Source organism: Amia ocellicauda, chromosome 16 (genome assembly GCF_036373705.1).
Source record: "Amia ocellicauda isolate fAmiCal2 chromosome 16, fAmiCal2.hap1, whole genome shotgun sequence".
Lineage (NCBI taxonomy): Eukaryota > Metazoa > Chordata > Actinopteri > Amiiformes > Amiidae > Amia > Amia ocellicauda.
In genome coordinates, this window is record NC_089865.1 from 7,730,396 (window position 1) to 7,746,442 (window position 16,047).

The following is a 16,047-nucleotide window of genomic DNA, read 5'->3' on the forward strand; positions in this document are numbered from 1 at the left end:
TTCTTATTAATTATTATTATTTTTTAAACCAGCGAAACATAATATCAGTTTTCTCCTTCGGATATAAATACACACAAAATATGACATTTTTCCATTTGTAAATTGTAAATTTAAAGAGACCGTGAATACTCATTTTGCACCTGTTATATTACTAAATAAATATGGGATGCTAATACAGGTTAAACACAACTGAATGTAAAATATTTTATTTTGCAGTGCTTACTGTTACAAAGTAAACACAAATTTCAGCTAAAGAAAGTGTTAATTTTCTTTTGGACCTCATTAGCTAGAAATATAATTTAGTAAAATGATAGCTAACATTGTAATGTTATGAAATCCTTTTTTGAGCACACTTGCAGGCTCATTAGCCCCAGAAAGAGACATACTGATGAGTTTAGTCAAGGCAAGCATTACTGTGACTGTGCAGAGGAAGACTTTGAATTTCTCTCTATAATTAAGAAAAAAAAAAGCTCAACACAATGGAAATAAACTTTATACTGCAGTGGCTTAAGAAGTTGTTTGCCACAATGTGAAATATATTCTACATAATTACGATAGTGTACAAAACAGTAACACAATTGCAAATGAGTCTGTGGTGTGTCTATGTGTGACCAGGAGAAAGCTGCTCGTAAGACAAAGATTGAAACCTGGGCCCATAGCAATTCAGAAGAACACGTTACTGCTATGGTAAAGGGTTTTACAAGGTTCATATAAGTGTTTTTGCGCCTTTGTGTCACCTGACAGTAGCCCCAATGTAACTTTCACAGTCATCTCATTCATGACACACTGCAGGGAGTACACTTTGAAACAAATAAATAAATCAAAATAAAAGATTTGTTTAGGATTGTTGAAAAGGTCAAAGAATTGATCAAAGCAGTGATGCAAATAGATACCTCATACCCAGCTAGTATAATACACAATTTATTAATATGGACTTTCAATTACATAAAAATGATTGTGAACCAAGAGAAGTATCATATTTTCTTATCCGTTTGCCCTGTTAACCGTGTATTCTGATGGTACATTTCTGTATCTTAGAACAAGGCTAATGGGGAATCTCATTACTTCATGCCATGTAATGGTAGTGATAAATTGGATTGGGTACAAATAGATAAAGGGAGGATATTCAGTTTGTCTTAATTAATGCAAGTCTAAGAATTTAAATTAGATATTGCTTCCATCTACCTATATGCTAAGGACCAGGCCCCTTTAGATTTCCACAAATCAACATCTCTGCCTTCTACAACTTCTAGAAACATTAATATACAGTGTTTATGATGAAAGTAGATACAGTGTTTTGAGAACAGTGACAGGTTATTAATTTTGCATGTTTATACTGTGTGAAAACCCCTAGTAGCATCCAGTTCAACTTGTATAATTGGGATAAGTTCTTATTATTTCTCACATGGGTGGTAACATATAACTACATGGCATACGAAATTACAGGTGGAGTAGTAGAGGGACATCTAGAGTAATTTTCCCAAACGTGATCTTACACAAAATATTGGAAAATGTAAGAGAAATTGCAGTTTAGGGATTTCATAACAGTAAGCTTATTCCATGAAATCATCTATCATTTGCTACCAGCCACCATATTTAGAATGACTCTTCTTTCTTTCTTTCTTTCATTTTCTCTTCAAAGTAATAATTTATATTTAGTTTTAATAAAACAGTGTGGAATCATTAATAGTTTACATCAAGCAATATGTTACATGATTTACATCAGCACTGGCAATTTGGATACAACTTCACAGAAAGCATGGTCCATTCAAAAAATAAAAAATGTTGTTCAAAGTGGTATTTCTAGATAGCAATATATTTTTTGACTAGTAATGTCTTTAAAAAATGTAGGACAAACTGCAACAATTACTTAATTATTACATTAATAAATCACCACTCAATGATAATCATCTTTTTTCTATGATTGTATCCAGATGGTACAATTTTTTCCCTCTGATTTCCCTTGTTCAAGATGTTCATGTCATAGCTGTGCTTTTGCCAACTACAGAATTAACAGTAAAATATTATATTGTGTAGTAAACTTTAAAACTATTTATAACCCATACCAAATAGTTAAGATTGTAAGTAGTTTTGTTTGGTCTTGGTTTATTTTGTTAAGCATATTTTGTACCAACTTAAAAGCCTTTTAAGCTTTTATCTGTTTATAATTTAAATTAGTACATAAGAACATACGAAACAAGAGCAGGCCATTTGACCCATCGTCGTTTGGTGTCCATTAATAACTAAGTGATCCAAGGATCCCATCCAATCCTTTTATATTTACCCAAATTTTCAGCTTCAGCCACATCGCTGGGGAGTTTGTTCAGATTGTGATGCCTCTCTGTGTGAAGAAGTGTCTCCTGTTTTCCTTGAATGCCTTGATGCCCAATTTCCATTTGTGTCCCCGGGTCCGTGTGTCCCTGCTGATCTGGAAAAGCTCCTCTGGTTTGAAAAGGAGTACTGTGAAAGTATATACTACAATGAGGGTAATTCATTTGCAAGCAGCCATTCTTTTACAAACCTATGGAAATATGTAACTGTGAATTGGTAATTAATTGTTTATGCTAGAAGGCACAGATTCTAGACACTGGAAAGAAGCCAGTTAGGAATCAAGAGTCAATAGTCTGTATGCAACACAATCAACTTCATAATCACTCTTCCATAAAGCCACATAGGAGGGTGTCCTAGGATTGTAAATGCACTAAAAATAGGAATTATGACCTGTTACTAAGCAACAACATTGGTTCAATGCTTAATAATAGGCAACAAAAAATCAAAACCTGACTGTTGTCAAAGTCTCAAACTGACAAATGACTAAATAAAAATAGTTTGGTAAAGTACTTGAACAATCACAGTCTGTGTTAATCCATTGCTTGTATGGTCTCTAACTGTTATGTATAATACAACAATGCAAAAGTCCTTTTCTAGGTAGCTCAGAGAATTAAAAGAAAAAAGTCAAGATATGGTGCTAACATTATGCAATTTATGTCTATTGATAGTTGGTATGTGACGGTAGAGTGGACTTCTTGTGATCATCATATGTCACAATCTATCAATAGCACTGGACACTTCTGATACTGCAATACCAACCATTAGGTAAAGGTTGAGGACACTGGTCAGCTTGAGACAGACAATAATTGTTCTACAGTATTTAAGAAAGTTTACAAATGAGAGCAGACCATTTAACCCAATGTGCTCGTGGATCCTATCCAGTCTATTTTTGAATGTTCCCAAATTTTCATCTTCAACCACATCGCTGGGGAGTTTGTTCCAGATTGTGACGCCTCTCTGTGTAAACAAGTTTCTTAAATAACAAGTTTTCTGTCTTGAATGTCAAATTTCCAATTTCCATTTGGGTACCTGAGTCTGGAAAAGCTCCTCTGGTTTGATGTGGTCGATGCCCTTCATGATTTTGAAGACTTGAATCAAGGGCCCACGTAGTCACCTCTGTTCCAGGGTTACTTCCCTTGTTTTCAATTCTGCACTTTTGACAATATACACTAGCAATTTGTTTGTCTTTTCTTTTGCTTCCCCACATTGTTTGGATGGAGAAAGTGAGGAGTCCACATAGACTCCTAGGTCTTTTTCATGTGTTACTTCATCTAGTTCAATTCCTCCAATAGTGTAATTATAGAGGACATTTTTGTTACCTCCATCTAATACCTTGCACTTTTCCACATTTCATCTGCCAGGTGTCGGCCCACAACTGAATCTCAAAGTCCCTTTGAATAGCCTGTGCTGCCGAGATTGTATCTTCAAGTTTGCTAATGATCCTAGAGTCCAGATCATTAATATAGATTAGAAAAAGCAAAGGCCCTAGTACTGATCCCTGTGGAACTCCACTAACAACCTCACTCCAGTTAGAAGCGACTCCTCTAATCGACACCCTCTGTTTCCTAGACATCAACCAGTTCATAATCCATCTACTTACATTACCCTGAATGCCTACAGCTTCCAATTCAAGGATCAATCTGTGGTGTGAAACCTTATCAAAAGCTTTCTGAAAATCTAAGGATCATATCATATGCTTTCACGTGATCTACAGCTGCAATTGCATGTTCAAAAAACGTGAATAAATTAGTAAGACATGATCTGCCTCGTCTAAACCCATGTTGACTATCTCCAAGAATATGGTTTTCATTAAGATGCTCCTCTATTTTCTGTCTATTGATATTTCCCAAAATTGTACAAGTAAGGCAGGTGAGACTAATCGGTCTGTAATTTCAAACTGAAATGTAGGAGTCTTCCAATCATCTGGCTTCCAAAAAGGCCACCTAACCCAGCACCTTTCAGAACATATCAATAAACCACATTTGAATTAGCTTGTTAAAATGTGTTTGTCATGGCTATGGGATCTGTTATTCTGTTACTTTACTTTTAAGAGTATATCTTAAAAACAATACTTATATGCTGATAAGTCTCAATAATTATTGAAGCGTAGATAGTGCTATAGTTCAATCTTACTAATCTGTTTCCCACCAACTTCCTGTTTTTCTCCATCAAAGCCCAGAGCAGTACCCCACAATTACTGTCACAGATGACAACTCATGCATTACTCATGCCTTTGTTTTTAATTCAGTTTTAAGAAAATGGTATGATGAGAAGCATCCACCTATCCAAGCTGTTCACTTTCTGATAGTATTGTATCAAGCATCCAGCTGCATAAGACAGGAAGAGCAAACTTTAATACCAATTTAACGCACATGTCAGATTTTCCTCTTTTTCTGCGTCCGCGGAGAGTGATTAATCATAATTATTAAACAAAAATGGCAATTTCACCTACATGCAGTACAAACATACTATCATCTAACTGTTTATTGCATGATATTTATATACTACGGCAGCACCTAATGAAAACAAAACACAAACTAATGAGTATTTTCTGGCCTGCTTTTATAAACTTGCTGTTGATTACTCTTGCTTAAGTTGTAATGATTTTCTGCTGGTTCGTGCTCCTATGCATATGCTTCTGATGGCACTCAGACATAAACCCCCTTGTTTGTTACCTTGGAAACCAAGTCCTCAGTCTGATTCATTGTATCATTTTATGACTTTCACTATAAAAGGCACATAGCCTTGTCTATTGATTATGCAAGCTGCAAATTACCTTTCCTACAGCTTTGGATGGGATTTCAGAATAGCACAATTGTCATGCTACAAAGACTTCCATATCAACCTTCCCTTCCCCAATGTTTTAGCTTTCAGAATTGTTTCCTTTTGGCCCCTCATTTCTCAATTTGTAAGGGAATGGTGCAGATATGGTTTGTGCCTTCTCTGTTGGGATACAGAGGCAATCTTGCCTGCATTTTACTTTCTTATCTTTCACAACATGGAATAAGTTGATGTTACCATTCATTGCTGTAAGGTACTTATTCATAAGGGTATGCTTTGACTTTTATTCATAGCAGCTTATTTATATATCTTTAGACTGTATTAATAGTATATAAAGTATGCATTTAAATCTTTGCTTTTGTTGGAGTGCCTTTATTGTGTGCTTGTTTTTTAATTGTTTTTGTTTGAAACTGTTTCTGCAGTCACACTTCCTAGTGATTTTAATTGATCTCATCAGCTCATGTGGATTGCTTAGGCAATCTCAATATGACAGTTAAATACTGGTATTTTGAAAATGTTCTTTTTCATCCCTCAGTGTCTATTGATTTTCCTGTTTCATAATATCTGCTTATGTATAGTATGAATTATCACTTATTATCTCTCAACTCTATCTCTAAATGTAATAACTTTACATTGAATAAAGATGAATTTCTCCATGTTTGGTGACAGTGAAGATTTTCCATTTAATTTGGCAATGCCAACCCAATACATAATGGTGACATCTTGTTTGCCAGTGGTTTTATATCTCTTCCAAGTGGAAACCTTCCATTCTATGTTTTGAAATGTTCAATTTGTGTGGTGGTGATATTTTGGATTGACCGAGTTTCTTATTTTTCATTTTCTTCTGTAAGAAAAGCTTTATGGCATTTTGGTTATATGTGTTTATTTACACTTAATTACCTGTCAAAATCTCTAGGTACTTTCTTATTAAACTACTATGATGATGGCTCCTCTTTTCCCCTTATTTCAAACCCTGAGGATAAAGTGAATAATCCAGTTTTCGTTCAAGATTTATATTTGAAAAAGCAATTGGTTTTCAAAGTTCAGCTCATTAGAAAATACAATCTGCATTTAAATGGTAATTGATGTGGCACTGATAAAAAAAAGTAATACAAATAATTAAAAATATCTTAACACTTCAATGTTTGCTTTGGGGTCCATTCTGACTTGATTTATGTGCACATAAAGATTACTTACATTCTTTGTGAAGGGGTTACACACTCTTGAACTGCTATACATAATGTTGTAGGGAAGAATCTATGTGTTACGCACTCCCAGAGATGTTTAATAAAAATGAGATTACCTGCAGGTCTGTACAACCAATGTATGACCTGTGTCAACTGCTGTCATTTGATGATTTGGAAGGGCGGACAACCTTCTCAAGTTAGATTAAGGTGTAAGAATTTTGGATCAGAAAGCCCTTTGAAAGAACATGTAAATCTCACAACACGCCAGGAGACAACATACAGTTAATACATAAATATTTGCCCTAAACTAATGTGATGATGTGCATAAAATTATTATAAAATTAACCTGGTGTCAGAATCTCCGGATCTTTAAATGAAATGTGATATTTTAAAAGACTGTTCAGTATATAGTAGCTGCCATTTGCATTGTATCTACAGAATCTTCAGTTAAATTACATTTGACATAATAATGAAAAGCATTGCATTCCAAGCAGTAAAATACTCTTTTCTTAGTACTTGCTTTAAGGAGATTTTATACTACAGTCAAAAACATTTTTTTAAAGGTTCATTTTTTTCAGACCTTGATATATATTGCCTGTGATATTCTGTAGGAATAGGAAGGATATGTATTAATCATCTCTGTATATTTATAGGAGGCTACAGGGGCTACCTTTCTTTAGTCGGTTATTAGTAAATTAATTATAAAACACCACACTGGTGGCTCCTCATAGAGAGAGATCTCAGAAGTATTTTCTCTAGAAAAACATAAGTGGAGCAGCAGTGTACGTATTACAGAAGGTAGCCCTATTACCAAGGGTAACAAAATGGACCATTTAGTCATAAATGGTACAACATGATCAATGGAATACATATTGTGTAAAAAAAAGGAAAAGTATGTTTTTCATATGGGTATGACACGATTAATAATGTTTGGTGGATATTCCACTGAAAAGAGTTATAAGAACAAGACTGGAATGGTAATTCGATTTGTCTGAAGGTTAAAATCACTTCTATTCAGTACACTTAAAAAGAAGACAAAAACAGCCCTCTGTCTGCAAAAGAGATTACCTTCTTATGACTGACAAACAGGACAATAATATAATGTGGGGGGGGGGATCTTTGTGTTATAGAATTCTAGCTTACATTTGCTGTACAGTATTCCTTGTGGATGTTCTCATTGTTAACCATTTTATTTGTATAGTAATGTAAAATGCTTATGCTGGAAAATACCATGAAGACATCGGTATTTCAGGAGACAAGTGAAAGTGAAAGCATAATCATCACAAATCTACTTTTCTCATATTCCACAAACAATCACTTTTATGTACTGAATTTATTTTTCATTTGATGGAAGAATGAGATGTTACATATATTTAACAATGCTTAACAAAAACATATTGCTTTCCTCCTCATAAATAAAGAATTGAAGCCATCCTTCACTCTCATCGCTTTCATTGCAACATTTTATTATAGCACAATAAAGCTTGGTTCTCTCTGTTCTTCATTTGGGGTTATTACATGTGGTGTCAACCCTTTCTGATATAAGACAAATATCTGCACTCAAAATGTTGTCCATGCTCATCTTTTTAATTATGTTTATAATATATTGATCTTACAATCATTAAGGAACAATCACATCATGGAGTTTCAAACTGAAGTTCGGGAGGAAGACGGCCCCAGTCTCATGCCTGATATCTGCCTTACCAAGCAGAAGTATCCAGCAATAAACACTTAATAAACATACTTGCCCAGCATTTGTTGCTTTGTATCTCTCCTGCACTCCAAACACCTCCTTGGCTCATTCCACCTTCTGGGGCCTCATCCTCATGGCCAAATCATCCTTCCCTTAGTCAAGCAAGTCTAGGCCACAAAAAACTGTTTTCCTTCCACATGCATCTATTGGGGTGGTCCAAATCCTGAAATACTATTTATGTGCTGCATTTGCTCTTCAATCTTTGCATTTAATCAGCTATATCAAATTGCCCTAGATTAGAACAATGACGGTAGCTACCTGTAGGCTGAATGTACTGAAGAACAGAATAACAACACAAAAGCTTCTTTATTTCGTTTTCCATTTCTAATGAAGGGTTCATTCTACAGTACACCTTTTTTTGTCATTATCCAGGTGATTTACAAAATGATTACATGAATATGTGTACAGTAGAATCCTCCTTTTTTCTTCATCCTTCACCTACAAGGTAGTAATCATGTAGCCTGAATCCACGCATCGCTCGCTCATATTGTTTTAAAAAGCAATACAGAGGCTGTCGAAGGCATTCAAAGTACCATTTTCTTTCTGCAGTGAATATCACTTTTTTTTTTCAAGAAGGACTTGTGTGTGAAATGTATTATTCACTCCATATGCTTGTTTCTTTTCAAAATCAAATGTAAAAGGGATAAATAATTGTGTGAGCAGCCCTTTGATTAACATGACAAAAAACATATACCAAAACAAACTATATATGACATGGATAGTAGAACATGTATGATTTTTTTAAATAATGTATGGTTAAATCCGTATTATATACAGTAAATTGTGTCTCCTAGTTCCAATCCTTAATTCATAACTATAAAATAGCTCTGAAAATAGCTCTAAAAATGGTGTATCTACTTTGGTGTATCCAATTTGGGATCCCTGTAATGTGTCCATGCTGGATAACATGTTTCATGTAAGCTTACAACTATTCACCAAGTCTCATCTCTCTAACATATGCTAATGGAAAACGACTGCAAAATTCTATCTTAACTCTTCCAGTTACTATTAAAACTGTCAATTTGAATATAAATCATGGTGAGTGGTTTCAGCTGAGGTATGAAACTAGTATGTGAATAATTTGTGTCCAGTAAGGATTTCAAACAGCCTTACGCCGATACAATTATTGTAATTCTAAATTGTGAAGAAGATCAAATACTGTGGCATTTTCAACTCAGATTAACTTAAGTTTCAAGTAGCCTTGAAAAGATGGGAATCATTATCTTGAGAATGAAAGAGTGTTGTGATGAAAAAGTTATGTCACTAGTCTGTTTCATAACAAAATAAATAATATAATAATTTGACTAGATATTTGTAAATAAACTTAATTTCTAAATTGATTAATGTTTTTGAAGTTACCATTACACCAAATGACATCTTTACTGAAAAATAAATGGATGCTGGTTGACCTGTACTAAGGCCTTATATTTGATTTATTGTGTTTGATGTTCAAGGCCATGACCTTACTCTGTATCATATATACACACTTCTATATAAAACCTCCAAAACAACTATAATCCTTCTTTATTCTATTAATCAATGATGCTGGACAAAAATTTCTGGATAAATACAATTTATATTTTACACCATAAATTAACAATCATATCATCTTGTGGGAAAAGGGGTTTCAGAACTACCATTTCTGGCAGCAGTGAGAAAATGATGGACAAACTACCTCCTTCTATCATGAGCAGAATTATTTATATACCTGTTAAAGCAACCTTTTAAGAATGGTCGACCGCCTTTTGGGTTGTCTTCTCTGATCAAGGCAGTATAGTTAGCAATTGTGTCAGAAACCTTTTACTGTGCTTGAAACGCATTACTGACTGTAAATTATAAATATGCAAATCTTGACAAACAGAATTCCTTGGGATTTTGTAGGCACTGACCCCCATGTATTTTGAGGCTACTAACATCTCATTTGTGAACAAAGCATGCAACTGCGAACCTGGTTGGGTCTCTAGAGTTCTCCTTCCTGGAGAATGGCTCATGTGAAAATGTGACTTTCCTCTGAGGACTCTAAACATGCTGGTTTCTGACAGAGTGATTTGGACCATCTGTAATGCTCTACACTCAAGCCTTTATTTAATGTTCACTGCAGCTCTTATATTCATATACATGTCTCTATTTGGTTGTTTGCTTCAAGTTTATTACCATAATGAAAATACCATCAGAATTTGACTAAAGGATTAACTTTCAACTACGATTGGAGGACACCTTTAATTGTTATTTTTCATTTATATATATATATATATAAAGGTGTGAATATTTAATACTTTACACTATATAGAATTCAAATTTGCCTGACATTTGTCTTTATAGATCATATGAATTTGGATATTTTATCTTTTTTTTTTTTTTTTACAGAACAATAATTTCTGTCTATTTTATTTTTAAGCTGGTGAAATAAAACACCATAAATGAAATAGTCAGTAGAATTTGTATGTTTGTTTCTACTGCTATATGTCCAGGAGCCGTTATTAAACGTAAAATCCTATAGGGGGCACCCAGGTATTGCAGAGATAAATTACGTTTCAGTTGCATTTGGCTATCAGTAGTGAAAGGAGCAATTCATACAAAACAAGTAAGGAAGGGATGTCAACATGCATTTAGTGCCAGATTTCTTTTCCCAGCTTAGAGACAAAGTCAATTAATAATGTCTGATATTTAATGACTTTCTAATACTTATCTTGTTAAAAAACAGAGAACAAAGGTTGCTTACTGGGAATAGGACTAGCTGAGAAGCCGTCTGCATTTTTAAATCTAAAAACCCGCTTGTGAAAGCATTATGTTAAAACAGCCTGTGCAATTAATATTCTCCTGCTGAATGTTAGGTTTAGTTTGAGGAACATCACGTGCCTTGCTCTCTCACAGCTCACAGAAGTCGGATAATTACCTATTTACATTTTATCCTAACAGCCTTACTGGTTTTGAAGAGGCCTGTGTATGGTAGTTTTGGCACTTCGCCATGCCGTTGAAAGGAATTACCATGGCAAAGGCATATCTGTAGATGTCTAAAAAGAATGAGTTTCTAATGAAAATGGTTCAGTCAGAAATTAACATGGAAGCCGCGCTGTCGTCATGACAACATTTTTTTAAATTTGCAATATCCATTTAAACGAGCCATTAGATACCCCTGCCTCTCTGCTTACACAGACGATTTAATATATCAATTTACCTATCTATCAGGAACCAAATTACTCAGCTTTCCTGTAATGCTCACGAAATCCTCATCCTTAACCCCAGGGAGGCTAAGGCTGAGTTACTGCTGACCCCTCTGCAGTTACTATCCACTGTCTCATAATCCTGATCAGTGGTGAGCAGAGGGGTCATTAGTGAAGTATCAAGTGGCTGCTTCAGCTTTTTCTCTGCCCCTGGAGAGAAAACACTTCTCTTCCTACCGAGGACACTGACCCTCTTGTCAGGGATGATTGAAATTCAGAAAACTTGCTTGAGCCCTGCAGAAATCCCCATCCTGTGACCAATCAGCAGTGCAAGGGCAACGACTTTTGATGACTGCTAGATGGGCGTGAAGGCCTTCAGCATGATTACAAGAGTGATATTATACCTCTGAACGAGTTAATATCACATCATTAAGCATTGTGGACATTCTCGCCATGTATAATCACACCTGCTTTCCGAAATATGTAATTATTTTATTGCCCTGCAGCTCAGCAAAAACTGCTCGCAAAAGTCAGAAAAACTATAAAATAATTTCACTGCCAGGAGAAGAGAATTATCAAACCATTATTTCACAGGGTTATACGTTAGAGAACATGATCAAAAGATTTGTAACATTTTCAGATGCAGTGTACAAGTGGGATGTGTCTTAAAATACAATAATCTCCAGTAAGCATCAATTATAAAAGGCATCAATCCTGAACCAGCCAGGCTGTTAGTACACAAGTGCACTTGTTTAACTTCCTTCAAGTTAAATAAAAGTACACTCTGGAGAAAACAGAAGACAGGTGTAAGGGAAGGGATGGCGATTAATACCTTTACTGACAGATTAAAAATAAGTATTTAAATTAAAAACTAGAAATTGTGATTGATTAAAATAAATAATATATCAATCCCCCACCTTTTTAATTATTAGAAGTCACTGCATTAAAAAAAAAAATAGAAGTCTCGAGTTACGCTGATGAAATTTAGCATTATGTTATTTGGATTATTTGCATATAGATGTGTTGTGCCAGGACAAATCTGGTTTCAGTGCTGAGTGTGATTAACTATAAGTCTCTAGATGGCAGTAGCAAGTCAAGCTACTTTTGCATATTATTTACCACCCAAAGGAAATATTTAGCTGGATTTTCATTTTACAAACTGTGTTTCGTTTATGAGATGTACAGCCAAAGAGATTGAATTTCAGAGAAGATTGTAATGTTTTATACCATTGCCCCGTTTTTTTCATATTTACCTCGTCAACATGTTGTTTCTTTTCTTTTTCTAAAATATTATGTCTATACAGCTTTGAAAAGAGTAAAACACTTAGGAAGTAGTGCTGAATAAAGATATAGAATTCTTGAATATATATTAGGCGAGGTAAAGAAACAAAAAATAATTGTAGGTATTTATAAGATATATTGGAATATTAGTTTAAATGTTGGTAAAGTGAAAGAAACTATAAATTAAATGTACATTAATGGACCTGGTTTTAAGAGTAAATTTGTCTTTATATACACAACATGCTGTGATGTATGAAGTCTTTGAGATGTAGTCCTGACACAGAGGAATGGCAGTCTTTTATTACCATTATCTTTTCCCACTTGGTTTACTTTCTGTAAATGGACCGCCGTGACCGTGAGAGCTATAAATATCATTTTCAATCACAATTCATTAAAGAGCAAAGAGGCCCCACATAGTGTGTTGCACATCAAAACATTGCTTCAATCAACTCAATCAATGTAATCATTTTCAATATAATGATTTGAAAACTTAATACCAAGAGTTTTCTACAGTGAAAAGCAAAGGTGCAGGTTTTGTTTCAGAATGTCTATGGAGGTGGGCATACATTATTGGGTGGGACAATTTAATGTTCTCTCAATATTGAGGGGTACACGTCCCCCCACCCCCACCCCCTAAACCTATGCCTATGTAAAAATAGACTAGATAGGATCCTTGGATCACTTAGAGCACGATGTTCTTATGTCCAAAGAAGAAGAAGAACGAAATTACACTATAATTCTATAAGGTAGATTGGTGTATATGTTACAACCTTTATAAGGATATATGTGTGAGCTTTACAAATATAGACAGATATCAGAACATCTGAGGTCACCACAGGAACTAGAATCTAGAAAAATGTGCATGATGTAAATTGAACAGTTTATTGCATTTGATTCATATCAGATTCTCTATTCCTCATACTGTACTTATAAATATTATGTTAATATTTCCCTCAGTGAATTTATTACATGTTGTGATACAAAATGTGCTGACTATATACATGTAAAATGTACAAAAAGAAATAGCAAGAACATTGACAAATAATGTCTGCAATTTTCAATGCGTCATCATCCAGTTGGCTATAGGTATAATAGGCTTTTGATTTATGTAATGATGATACCTCAAAATAAATTATGAATGTGTTTTCTTATTCTTTGTGCATTTATTTAATGATCAGAAGAAATATCAATACACTTTAACATCCTGTCTGAAATAATAAGTATCTGAAGTTAAGGATCATCAAAGATAGTTGGATACGAAGACATTATCACTGCCAGAGCAAAATGCAGCGCTATTAATATTTCATATGTAAACCCATATTAATTTACTTGAGTATGTAACACTGGGGCCGTATAGATATGAAGTGCCATGCAGTAATGCCTTAATTTAAAAAAAAAATAGGTGGAACATGTTCTCCAATCTGCACCATAGTGTGAGTGGTACTTTAAAAACATACAGCATGATTTTCAAAAGGGATAAGAAGGTGGTTGGGAAATTATTTTTCAAAGCTATTTTGTTAGTCAAATCATGTCATATATATATATATATATAAATATATATATAAATATATACACTCACCTAAAGGATTATTAGGAACACCACACTAATACTGTGTTTGACCCCCTTTCGTCTTCAGAACTGCCTTAATTCTACGTGGCATTGATTCAACAAGGTGCTGAAAGCATTCTTTAGAAATGTTGGCCCATATTGATAGGATAGCATCTTGCAGTTGATGGAGATTTGTGGGATGCACATCCAGGGCACGAAGCTCCCGTTCCACCACATCCCAAAGATGCTCTATTGGGTTGAGATCTGGTGACTGTGGGGGCCAGTTTAGTACAGTGAACTCATTGTCATGTTCAAGAAACCAATTTGAAATGATTCGACCTTTGTGACATGGTGCATTATCCTGCTGGAAGTAGCCATCAGAGGATGGGTACATGGTGGTCATAAAGGGATGGACATGGTCAGAAACAATGCTCAGGTAGGCCGTGGCATTTAAACGATGCCCAATTGGCACTAAGGGGCCTAAAGTGTGCCAAGAAAACATCCCCCACACCATTACACCACCACCACCAGCCTGCACAGTGGTAACAAGGCATGATGGATCCATGTTCTCATTCTGTTTACGCCAAATTCTGACTCTACCATCTGAATGTCTCAACAGAAATCGAGACTCATCAGACCAGGCAACATTTTTCCAGTCTTCAACTGTCCAATTTTGGTGAGCTTGTGCAAATTGTAGCCTCTTTTTCCTATTTGTAGTGGAGATGAGTGGTACCCGGTGGGGTCTTCTGCTGTTGTAGCCCATCCGCCTCAAGGTTGTACGTGTTGTGGCTTCACAAATGCTTTGCTGCATACCTCGGTTGTAACGAGTGGTTATTTCAGCCAAAGTTGCTCTTCTATCAGCTTGAATCAGTCGGCCCATTCTCCTCTGACCTCTAGCATCAACAAGGCATTTTCGCCCACAGGACTGCCGCATACTGGATGTTTTTCCCTTTTCACACCATTCTTTGTAAACCCTAGAAATGGTTGTGCGTGAAAATCCCAGTAACTGAGCAGATTGTGAAATACTCAGACCGGCCCGTCTGGCACCAACAACCATGCCACGCTCAAAATTGCTTAAATCACCTTTCTTTCCCATTCAGACATTCAGTTTGGAGTTCAGGAGATTGTCTTGACCAGGACCACACCCCTAAATGCATTGAAGCAACTGCCATGTGATTGGTTGGTTAGATAATTGCATTAATGAGAAATTGAACAGGTGTTCCTAATAATCCTTTAGGTGAGTGTATATATATATATATATATATATATGTTTAAAGGTGCAGAAGGTTAATACATGTTACATAAACTCTTTGAATGGGATTTAAGTTATCAGAATCAGAAATTACTTTGCAAGCAACTTTTTAGTTGGCCCCTTAAGAGAATCATGCCGATGGTGTCATCACTGTGAATCTATAAGCTTGTTCACACCAAGTTATGCATGTCAGGAATGAGCCAGCAGGACAGAGATGATGGGTTCTCCTGTCAAAGCAAGATATCAGTCAAGTCATGTCAAATGATGGCAAAATATTTTCATATTATTGCATTCAGATAATTATATTTGGGAGCTGTGCCTAGAGTACACTCTTTACCCCAAGTACTACTCATAACAATAGGTTAAAACATGTGCTTGTATTCAACTAAAATAATAATCTGAGCCCAAATGTATGCTGCAGTCATGCTTTGATTTTTAAGTGATTAAACTGAAAGCATTTTAATTATATCATGTCACTCACGTAACAAGCGACATCTGCTTAAGTTTGATAAGTAGGCAATATTATTAATTTAGACACTGATGATGTTTATGCAGCATTCACTAAGACGTCCCATTTTACAAATGTTTTTATTTTTTTTATTACTGTGTTATTTGTGAATAAGAAAAGTCTGAAACTCCACCCAACTGAACAAATAAATAAATAAAAGTGGAGTGATTGCACACATGTATTGATACATGAATCCTTAGATGAGGAATCTTGCTTCAGGAAACACTAAAAATATTTAACT